The 10,066-nt window shown below is 35.6% G+C and overlaps 1 non-coding gene across 1 annotated transcript; it reads right to left on the reverse strand.

The window, feature by feature from the left end:
• Positions 1-355: 355 nt before the first annotated feature.
• Positions 356-462, reverse strand: LOC145586998 (small nucleolar RNA R71). The gene has a single exon (XR_014101066.1). It is a non-coding gene; the product is annotated as a small nucleolar RNA R71 (small nucleolar RNA).
• Between the last annotated feature and the right edge of the window lie 9,604 nt (positions 463-10,066).

The following is a 10,066-nucleotide window of genomic DNA, read 5'->3' on the forward strand; positions in this document are numbered from 1 at the left end:
CTTTTTAGGGAGTTTGGAAATCTGGAAATCTATGAGCTCACGAGTGGTATACTTTTCCCGACCACCGAGACTAATTTCACAATCCATCCTCAATATGCTAGGATGGTGCAAATTGAGCAATTTTCCGGAGTTGCAAGTGAAGACCCTATTGAGCATTTGGATCGATTCCTTGAGTTGTGTGCAATGATGCAAACCAATGAAGTGAGCCAAGATTACATTCGTATGCATCTCTTTTGGCAATCTCTCACGGGAAGAGCAAAGAAATGGCTCAAGCTTTTGAAGCCCAACTCTCTCACTACATGGAAAGAAGTTGCAAAGGCCTTTCTCAAGAGGTTCATCCGATGAGCAAACCGCAAAAATGAGGAGGAAGATAGCTTCCTTTGAGCAAGATCCGGATGAAACCCTTGGGGAAGCATGGGAAAGGTTTAAGGATTTGATTAGAGCATGTCCTCATAATGAATTCAACCTTAATTTTCTTATGAGATTCTTTTATGATGGCTTGGAGCCAATGTTAAGGACTAATCTAGATGCGGGTGCCGGTGGCCAATTGATTAAGATCCCTCAAAGCTAAGTTGAAGCAACAATTGAAGAAGTGGCAACTAGCTATTCTTGGCGAAGTCAAAGAAGGTCCCAAGGAAAGCAAGGAGATCTTTATGAGTTGGAGAAAGTTGGTCAACTTAAGCACATAGTTGAGCTCTTGAATGAAGGTCTCTCCAAGTTGAACTCAAGTGTTGGTTTGGGTTCAAAAACCTCACAAATCATTGATTTCTCATGTGCTCATTGTGGTGGGACGGATCATGATGCATCCTATTGTAGAGAGTTCAATCCCAAGCATGGTGAGGTTTTGACTTTGAGAGAAGAAGAGTTTGTAACCCAAGCTCATTCCCAACAACTTCAACAACCTCCAAGGCAAGAAAACTCCTACCCCCAAGAAGGACCTCTCTTCAATCCACCAACCTAAAATTTTTCCTACCCATCCAACCAAATAAGGAACCCTAACCTAATGAATATCCAAAATTTTTATCAGAATCCTATGAAGTTTGAGAATTCCCTTCTTTTTATTAGCATTCCAAATTCCCAGGCCGTCTTCACCTACACTTTGAATGTTACTCTTTGGTTGTTTTCAAGAGGATTTTGCATTTTTATCTTTCTTCTGGAAGTCCATACTTCCAGACCCACCAACTCCACTTTTCATCTCTGATTTCCAACTGCAATCAGCTTCATGCCTTCTGTCTGCTTTCCTTTTAGTCTCCCAAGAGCTGGAAACACCTTGTTCATTGGCTTTACCAATGACCCATCCACAACGACTTGTATTACAATTTTGCTTGCTAGAACTCCACCAATCAACACTACTTCCATTATTTTGCTTGCTAGAATCCTGTTTCTCACTGTCCATTTCAAAGTTGGCTTCTTTAGAACCCCAACTTGATGAATATCCAAACTTCTTATCAAAATCTCATGAAGATTGAGACTTTCATTCTTATTTTTAAATATCTTAGTCACTTAGACCATCTACACCAACACTTTCAACACTACTCTTTGGTTGTCTTCAAGAGGATTTAACATTGTTCTTTTTCTTATGAAAGTCCCAACTTCCAGATCCACCAACTCCACTGTCCTTCTCTAACTTCCAACAATATGCGGCTCCATGATTGCATCCTTCTTTCTTTTTAGTTCTCCAAGAGCTGGAAATACCATCTTCATAGGCTTTACCAGTGCCCTTTCCACAAGGACTTGTATTATAATTGTTCTTGTAAGAACTCCACCCATCAGTATTACTTTTATTGTTCTTATCCTGACGATTTTCGTTTCCCCCTAGAATCCTATTTCTCACTGTCCTTTCCAAAGTTGGCTTCTTTAACTTCTAGACTCACCAACTCCACTTTTCTTCTTTGATTTCCAACTACATGCAGCTTCATGCCTACGGCCTGACTTTCTTTTAGTCCTCCAAGAGTTGGGAAGACCATCTTCATTGGCTTCACCAGTGCTCTATCCATAAGAACTTGTATTACAATTTTGCTTGTTAGAACTCTACCCATCAACACTACTTGCATTGTTCTTATCCTATAGAATTTGGTTTCCCTCTAGAATCCCGTTTCTCATTGTCCTTACCAAAGTTAGCCTCTTCAAAATCTCAACTTGATGAATACCAAAATTCCTTATCAGAAACTCACGAGGATTAAGACTTACCTTCTCATTTTTAAGCATCCCTGATACTCAGACCATCTTCATTGTCACTTTAAGCATCACTCTTTGGTTTTCTCCAAAAGGATTTTGCATTGTTCTTTTACTTCTAAAAGTCCCAATTTCCAGATCTACCAACTCCACTTTCTTTCTCTGATTTCCAAGTACATATAGCTTCATGCATGCAGTTTGCCTTCCTTGTAATTCCCTAAGAGCTGAAAACACTATCTTCATTGGCTTTACTAGTGCCTCATCCACCAAGACTTGTATCACAATTTTAATTGTTAGAATTCCACCAAACAGCACTGCTTCCATTGTTCTTATTCTAAAGAAGTTGATTTTCCCCTAAAACTTTGTTTCTCACTGTCCTTTCCAAAGTTGGCCTCTTCAAAAGCCCAACTTGATGAATACCCAAACTTCTTATCAGAATTCTATGAAGTTTGAGACTTTCCTTTTCATTTTTAAGCATCCTATCATTACTTAGACCATCTTCATTGTCACTTTCAGTATTATTCTTTGGTTTTTTCGAAGAGGATTTAGTGTAGTTCTTTTACTTCTGTAAGTTCCAACTTCCAGATCCACCAACTCCACTTTCCTTCTCTGATTTATGGCTAGACATGGTAGTGGGACTAAAGGTCAAAAGATTCAGCTGCTTAGTAATCACTTCATAGGAATGATCACTTCAAAAGTTTGAGTTTTTCTTTCTCCTTTTTTAGCAACCTAGTTACTCAAACCAACTTCACCTACATTTTCAGCATTACTCTTTGGTTGTCTCCAAGAGGATTCCGCATTGTTCTTTTTCTTCTGAAAGTTCCAACTTCCAAACCCACTAACTCCACTTTCCTTCTCTGAATTCCAGCTGCCTGCAGCTTCATGCTTGCAGCTTACCTTTTTTTCAGTCCACCAAAAGCTGGAAACACCATCTATATTGGCTTTTCCAATGCCCGAGCCACATGCATGGACTTGTATTACAATTTTCCTTGCTAGAATTCCACCCATCAGCAGTATTTCCATTATTCTTATTCTGAAGAATTTGGATTTCCCCAAGAATCCTATTTCTCACTGTCCTTTCCAAAGTTGGCCTCTTCAGAACCCTAACCTGATAAATATCCAAAATTTTTTATCTAAATCCCATGAAGTTTGAGAATTTCCGTCTTCCTTTTAGCATCCTAATTACTCAGACCGTCTTCACCGACACTTTCAGAATTACTCTTTAGTTATCTCCAAGAGGATTTTGCATTGTTCTTTTTCTTCTAAAATTCTCAACTTCCAAACCTACCAACTCCACTGTTTTTCTCTGATTTCCAACTACATGCAGCTTCATGCCTGCAGTCTGCCTTCCTTTTACTCTCCCAAGAGCAGGAAATACCATCTTCATTGGCTTTACCGGTGCCGCATCCACAAGGACTTGTATCATAATTTTGCTTGCGAGAACTCCACCCATAAGCACTACTTCCATTGTTCTTATCTTGAAGAATTTGGTTTCCCCCTATAATTCTATTTCTCACTGTCCATTCCAGATTTGGCCTCTTTAGAACCCCGACTTGATGAATACCCAAACTTCTTATTAGAATCTCATGAGGATTGAGACTTTCCTTTTCATTTTAAGCATCCCAGTTACTCAGACCATCATCACTAACACTTTTAGCATTACTCTTTGGTTGTCTTCAAGAGGATTTTGCATTGTTCATTTTCTTCTGAAAGTCCCAACTTCTAGACCCACCAACTCTAGTTTCCTCATCCGAATTCCAACTACATGTAGCTTCATGCTTGCGGACTTCCTTCCTTTTAGTTCTCCAAGCGCTAGAAATACCATCTTCATTGGATTTACCAAGGCCCCATCCACAAGGACTTCTATTACAATTTTCCTTGTTAGAACTACACCCATCAGCACCACTTCCACTATTCTTATCCTAAAGAATTTAGTTTCCCCCTAGAATCCTGTTTCTCATTGTCTTTTCCAAAGTTGGCTTCTTTAGGACCCTAACTTAATGAATACCCAAACTTCTTATCAGAATCTAATGAAGATTAAGACTTCCCTTCTCATTTTTAAGCATCCTAGTTACTCAGACAGTCAGATTGTCTTCACTAACATTTCCAGCATTACTATTTGGTTGTCTTTAAAAGGATTTTGCATTGTTCTCTTTTTTCTGAAAGTCCTAACTTCCAGACCCACCAACTTTACTTTTCTTCTTTGATTTCCAACTACATGCAGCTTCATGCATGTGGCCTGCCTTCCTTTTAGTCCCCCAAGAGTTGGAAACACCATCTTCATTGGATTTACCAGTGCCCCTTCCACAAGGACTTATATTACAATTTTGCTTGCTAGAACTTTACCCATCAGCACTACTTCCATTGTTCTTACCCTGAAGAATTTGGTTTCCCCCTAGATTCCTGTTTCTCACTATCCTTTCCAAAGTTGGTCTCTTCAGAACCCAACTTGATGAATATCCAAATTTCTTATTAGAATCTCATGAAGATTGAGACTTACCTTCTCATTTTTAAGCATCCTAGTTACTTAGACCATCTTTACTGACACTTTCAGCATTACTCTTTAATTGTCTCCAAGAGGATTTTGCGTTGTTCTTTTTTTCTAAAAGTCCAAACTTCCAGACCCACCAACTCCACTTTTCTTCTTTGAATTCCAACTACATGCAGCTTCATGCCTGCGGCCTGCCTTCCTTTTAGTCCCCTTAGAGCTGGAAACACCATCTTCATTGGATATACCAGTGAAATATGGTCATTAGTCATGAAAGGTCAAAGATTGGGCATAAGAATAAAAGTTGGTAATGGATGCTTAGATAATTGTGCTCTTCTAAGCTAATTGTCTTCTTTAGGAAAAATAAAAGTTAGTAATGGATCCTAAGATAATTGTGCTCTTCTAAGCTAATGGCCCTAATTTTTTTAGGTGATCTTTCTTAAGCAATCTCTCTCATTCACTTTTTCCTTCTCTTCCTTTCTTAAGCTAATTGCCTTAATTTTCTTATAAGCTAATTGCCCTGATTTTGTTAAGTGGTCTCTTAATTTTCTTAAGTGATTTTTCTTCTTTACTGGTCTCTTGATTTTCTTAAGTGACTTTTCTTCTTAAGTGACTTTTCATAAGTGATCTTTTTTCTTGAGCAATTTCTTTTTTTTTTAAGTGTTTTCTTATTCTAAAGTGACTTTTTGAAGTGGTCTCTCTTACTTTCTAATATTTCAGTAACTCTTTTTCCAAAGCTAATTTCTCTTAATTTATTAAGTGATATACTTAAGTGGTCTCCCTTTTTTTGTTAGGTGGTTTTTTTTAAGTAGTCTCTCTCCAATGATCTTTCCTAAGTGGTCTCTTGCTCTCTTGCTCTATTTCTTTCTCTCTCTCTCTCTCTCTCTCTCTCTCTCTCTCTCTCTCTCTCTCTCTTTCTCGTGATAATTTGTATGTGATCTCTCTCTCTCTCTTTCTTTCTCTCTTAAGTGATTAATTGTTTTGATTTTGTTAAGTGATCTCTCTCTATCTCATACACTCTCATGTTAGGAAGCATTTTCCTAAGCTAAGTGCTTTTTTTTTTTAAATTCTAATTGCCCTGGTTTTCTTAAGTGGTCTCTCTCTCTCTCTCTCTCTCTCCTAAGCTAATTGTCTTGATGTTTTTATATTATTTTTCTTAATAGGTGTCTCTCTCTAAAGCAAATTGACCCGATTTTCTTAAGCAACCCGATTATCACATGAATATATTTATAACTATACTAAATATTTTCAATATTCTGCCAAAGAAGACCCCTAGATTGATGTACTAAAATTAAAACATGCGATAATGCAAAATTATACCCAAGATTGTAAAACTGAAAGTGAATTAGCAATCACACTTTACTTAATTAGTAGAATTATCAAATTAGGCTTCAAAAATAAAGTTCATGCTTGAAACATAAACTGCACATACAAGATTTAAGCAACAAATTTGCTTGCTAAAACTCTCATAACTTTAGTTTATATGATAAATATTACAATTATTATAAGTCATTCAGCTCTTAAATATCAAATTAATTATTTAGAGCCAAAATTAAAACCAGATAAAAAGCCTATATCAACACAAACAAATTCGAGATTACACCATTTTTCAAGAGTCCTACAAATATCCTATACATAACAGGATAGATGAATGTAAGAACAACTCAGAATCATGTTTGTGCTAACGCTTACTGTAGACACCTACTTTTGGCCACCTGTCTCGATAGGAAGTGCGATGATGTTATAAAAACCCGTTCTTCATGCTAGATCAAAGTTGAAGTGTTTATGGACTATGAAATGCATTATGAAATAAGTTAAAACCCATATTTGAGACCAAGTTATCTTAGAGCCTTGTCCGACTATTAATTAGGCCTAAAATGTGCTCATACATGTTTAAACTTGATTAATAACGGACCCAAATGTGTCAAATGCAATGAATAGATCCTATGGATCTTACATTGTTAAAAACCGAGCCAATCAGATAAAACAACCATCAAATTTCCATGCAAGGCATATACAAATGGATAGCCCTTTCAAAGAGATTTCCAACGATATATTATAAGCCCAATTTCGAGCAAAAACGAAGAAGTTATGATCAAAACACTAAATCGGGCCCTAAAACCGACACTCTTGCACTCCAACGGTCATATCTTTTGATCCATAACAGATTTTAACCTAATTCCAACGGCATTGGAAAGTAGACATTCAGAGCTTTAATCTCTCAATTTTGCTATAATATTACTTTTCCCCTTTCTTCCCAAACACTTTCCAACCCTAATTGAATCCATTAAAATCCTTGGAGGTACGAAGAAGAAAGAAGGTCCATAAATGCATTAAACAGAGATTTAGCATAAAAGAAGAACGGTTAGTTTCCTGAGAACTTAGATAAATCACTTTTCTTTTATTGTTTAAATAACTTTAATTGAATAATTAGTGTTGTTTGATCACTTTAAACAAACTTTTAATAAATTTAATTCACATAGTATTCTTGTGTTAATCAAGACTAGAATTTGAATAATTAATTAATTGTTTTATCATGTAAGTCAGGGCGAACATTGTTTATTTCTTGTTCTTTTCACCAATTTGAATAACAAAAGAATAACGACTTTTGCAATGTAATTCCTACGTGAATAATGCTTGTAAATAAAATCAACTAACTTAGTTTTAGGTATCACGTTGCATATATTGTTTGGTGATGAAATTGTGAAAAAGGAAGAGCTAATAGAGGCCGCATTAGGGCTAGAATAGCGATTCCCCCTAAAGGGAATGTTATTTTAGTACCCTCGCTCCCGAACTCATTTCTGGTACACGTAGACCAATTTGGGCATGGGGTAAACTTATGATTCATGCTAAATATCCTTGAACCCTACTTGGGAGAAAGGCAAGAACGAGGTTTATGAGTTTTCCTAAAACTCATTGGCAACTCCTTACTATTTTCTTACAAAAAAGCATAATGATATGATCAACTCTAATTCAAGGTCCCCCAAACAATCAGGAATTCAAATCCTAATACACCCTAACAAGTGTAAAGTCCTAGGCTTTTAAAGGACCATGGGTATAAAGGAGAAGGATCCCCTACGATGGGCACACCCTCCTTACACTTACATCTTTAACTATCCAACCATTCCATTGCAATTAAACACTTAAACAAACACAAAATATCTGCAATTTATTGAAGACCTTCTTTCAACCCCACCATCAGCATCATCAATGAGCACACCCAAGAAGAGCTGGCAGGTCACAAACCTAAAACAAAGTTACAAACGCATAATATCTTTAAGAATTTGGAACTACAAGCACAAGAAAAGTCAAAACAGCAATTCAAAAACTTTAAATCAATTAGAGGTGTGCTATTGCTGACCAAAATCATCTAAAGCGAACTTGTATGAAAATCAAAACAATCCTGGGTTAAGCAGTAATTCATCCAGCTAAAAATACAAATGAATAAAATAATATTAGGATTTTAAACCTAAATTTTAAATCCCATTATTATTGTAATAGCTTCCAAGTTTCTTAAAAGTCCTAGAATTACATTATATGCCTAACAGACAAACAACCATTACTGATCAAATACCAAGAAGTCTAACTCGGTTTTGCCTGGAAGCTATAAAGCAGCAGCAACAACTATGAAAAAACAATTCAAAACATACTCCTGTTAAAGTAGTCTTAGCTGGTATAATTTTACACTATGCACCAATTCACACATTCCAAAGTGCGGTTCTCAAAGTTAATACTAGTCTCACTCAACATGATAAATAAATTGATTTAACAAAGTCTGACCATGATGAAAGTCCTTAATTCAACTTGAAACAAATCTAAGCACAATGGCCAAAAACATAACACAATAACCATAACAGAACAAAACAAAAGATAACACAGCATGCTAAAAACTACAAACAACAAAACAATAACTAGAGTTGAGGCACTAAAACAAATAACAACATACAGTATAAGGGGTGATACTAACCAGGAGTTAGACATTCATTACTGCAGTATAATGGAGCAACTAAAGGGCAATGCTAGAGAATCTAATGCCCAAGCCTCAACAATTTCTCTCACTTTATGTTGCCGAAACATAGTGCACACAAACAAAAAATCAAAATCCCACTTTAATTATAATAAAAAATTCTGAAATGCATGAATAAAATGTCATAAAAATTAAAAATTTCAAAAAAATTAGACAAAAATCATTATTTGCAATGTGGCTACTTCAAAAAATTAACAATAATCATAATCAGCAATGTAGATACTTCAAAAAACTAACAATAATCATAATTAATCATATGGATATTTTAAAAAAATTAACTATAATTATAATTAAGCATATAAGTTCATAAAAAAAAACTAATAAAGATATAAAGAAATTGGTAATTACCCATAGAAAACCCCAAGTCTTTGCAGTGGTGAAAGTACAGAGAATGAAAAAACTTACACATTTGGATGTGCCCTTGTCCTTGTAATTCAATAATAAGGAAATTGCTCCTTCATCATCTCTTCAAAGAACACACCACCAAAAATAGAAACATCCCATGAAATATGAAACCCATCATCATAATATAAACAATAACAATAATAAATACAAATTAAAATTGTGTGATAATAAAATTAGAAAAGCATGGGAAATAGTGTATCATTTTTAATAAATGGAATTTTTAATCAACAATTAATTTAGAACAGGCAACCCAAGCATGATCTCAAAATTAAGACACTCAATACCTGAGCTAAAGGGTTCATTGCACCTGCTCCTGGATTTGTCTGTAGTTTAGAATATGGATTCACATGATGAAAATGCATTTGATTTTAATTAGCTCTATTTTAAGTTTGATTATTACGATGGGTTGCACTCCTAACTCGTAGCTTTTCTTTGGCATGAAAAGAGTTGTTGTGAAATGGCGATGGATCACTGCCTAGCTCTATGATTCAATGTGTGGCACTTGACATCCCTACGACATAATGAGTGACACTTGCAGTGTATTTCCAATTATATTATCATTTTCCCTTGGAAGTGCACTCCAAGTGCCACTTATTGAGTAATAGGACGCTTCTTCAAACACTTCCTCCTGCACCTGTTCCTCTTCTGGTTCATTTTCCTCACTCTCCTCATCTAGTGTGTCGTCCTCATTTTGACAAAAAATTATCAATTCATCTGATTTGATGTCAAAACACTCTTTTCTGACATGAATCAACTGCATTAAATCAAAACAAAGATAATCGATCAAACAATATCCATATAAAAAAGTTAAGATCGAACCTTAAATCAAAGTCTTTTACTCCATTTTGAACATCGAATGAAAGATAATGAAGAATGTCATAAAACTCGGAATCTAAAGAAGCAAACCCTCCCATCAACATCTCAAAGTTAATGCATAATACAAAAATAATCCAATTCATCCCACACATAAA

The sequence above is a fragment of the Chenopodium album genome, chromosome 16 (genome assembly GCF_948465745.1).
Source record: "Chenopodium album chromosome 16, dcCheAlbu1.1, whole genome shotgun sequence".
In the NCBI taxonomy this organism is placed as follows: domain Eukaryota; kingdom Viridiplantae; phylum Streptophyta; class Magnoliopsida; order Caryophyllales; family Amaranthaceae; genus Chenopodium; species Chenopodium album.